The following is a 1,886-nucleotide window of genomic DNA, read 5'->3' on the forward strand; positions in this document are numbered from 1 at the left end:
TATATATATATATATATATATTTATAAAAAAGAAGTTTGAAAACGCTAATATATAAAAAATGAATTTTAATTAAAAATTTTGTCAGAGATATTTTTAACATGTTTCGGTTCTTGTAAAAACGAACCTTATCAAAAATACATATTTAAAAAAATGAAATTAAATGAAGAGTTCAAAATTGTTCCTTACTGGTGTCAATAGTCCACGTGGGGGCATTTTTTGTTGGTTGTAGTAGTAGTAGTGACCGTGTTGGTAATGGTAAATAGCAAGGGCAATGAGAAATAGCTAATCCTGTTAAGGTCGACTTTATCCTTCATCTCTATAATGGTAATAAAATTTACTGTAGTAAATTAATTACTGAGGTCAGTTTAGACCTGTACTAGAGTCAATATTATTAACTATTTCTTCTTTAATCTTCATTATATCAATTTAAAAGAGACTGTCCCTGACTTTGTAATACAAACTTCCTGTTGTAGTGTTATCCTAAATCAAAACCTTCCATTAAAATTTTGTGTTACTATATGTTCTGAACACCTGATAAATATCTTTTATCTTTTTTTTCAGTCGTTATACTTTGGCCCACCTTGAAGAATTGTAATTGAATGAATCTTTTTACATAGCACCAATGTATGTGTATGTGTATACTCTTTTACTTGTTTCAGTCATTTGACTGTGGCCATGCTGGAGCACCGCCTTGTAGTTGAGCAAATCGACCCTAGTACTTATTCTATCGGTCTCTTTTTGCCGAACCGCTACATTACAGGAACGTAAATACACCACCATTGGTTGTCAAGCGAAGTTGAGGGGGACAAACACAGACACACAAACACACACACACACATACATACATATATATATATATATATATATATATATATATATATATACATATATACGACGGGCTTCTTTCAGTTTCCATCTACCAAATCCACTCACAAGGCTTTGGTCGGCCTGAGGCTAGAGTAGAAGACACTTGCCCAAGGTGCCACGCAGTGGGACTGAACCCAGAACCATGTGGTTGGTAAGCAGGCTACTTACCACACAGCTACTCCTGCGCCTTGTATGTGTGCTTCTATATATATATGTATATATATATGTATGTATATGTATATTCTTCACCTTGAAGAATTTGTAATTGAATGAATTCACTCACAAGGCTTTGGTTAGCCCGGGTCTATAGACTGAACCTGGAACCATGTGGTTAGGAAGCAAACATCTTACCACACAGCCATACCTACACTACATAATATTTATTTTCTTTACCTCCGTTACCAGTTTCATTTAAAGAACTGCAGCCATGCTGGAGCACCGACAGTTGTTTGATTAAATTCTTCATTATTTTGAAAATTAATTGGAACAAAGGCAGCCTACTTCCATAGAAATGCGATAACAAAAGAGCTCGTATGGCATTGATTAGCAACTGTGTTAGAAATCAATATTTAGTTATAATGGATCATAAAAAAATTAAAATGCATATAGATGCAGATATGGGTGTATGGTTAAGAAGCTTGCTTTGCAGTCATGTAGTTTCTGGTTCAATCCCACTGCACAGCACCTTGGGCAAGTTCCTTCTGCTATAGCCTACTATGCCTTATTAAGGAATTTGGTAGATGGAAGTGGAGTCGCAATGGCCCAGTGGTTAGGGCAGCGGACTCGTGGTCATAGGATCGTGGTTTCGATTCCCAGACCGGGAGTAGTGAGTGTTTATTGAGCGAAAACGCCTAAAGCTCCACGAGGCTCTGGCAGGGGATGGTGGCGAACCCTGCTGTACTCTTCCACCACAACTTTCTCTCACTCTTACTTCCTGTTTCTGTTGTACCTGTAATTCAAAGGGTCAGCCTTGTCACTCTGTGTCACGCTGAATATCCCCGAGAACTACGTTAAGGGT

The 1,886-nt window shown here is 37.1% G+C and overlaps 1 protein-coding gene across 1 annotated transcript in view; it reads left to right on the forward strand.

The window, feature by feature from the left end:
• The window catches only part of LOC106875605 (telomerase protein component 1), a 214,501-nt gene that overhangs the window by 111,716 nt on the left and 100,899 nt on the right, over nt 1-1,886 (forward strand). The gene's annotated exons all lie outside the window — the stretch shown is intronic.

The sequence above is a fragment of the Octopus bimaculoides genome, chromosome 3 (assembly GCF_001194135.2).
Source record: "Octopus bimaculoides isolate UCB-OBI-ISO-001 chromosome 3, ASM119413v2, whole genome shotgun sequence".
Lineage (NCBI taxonomy): Eukaryota > Metazoa > Mollusca > Cephalopoda > Octopoda > Octopodidae > Octopus > Octopus bimaculoides.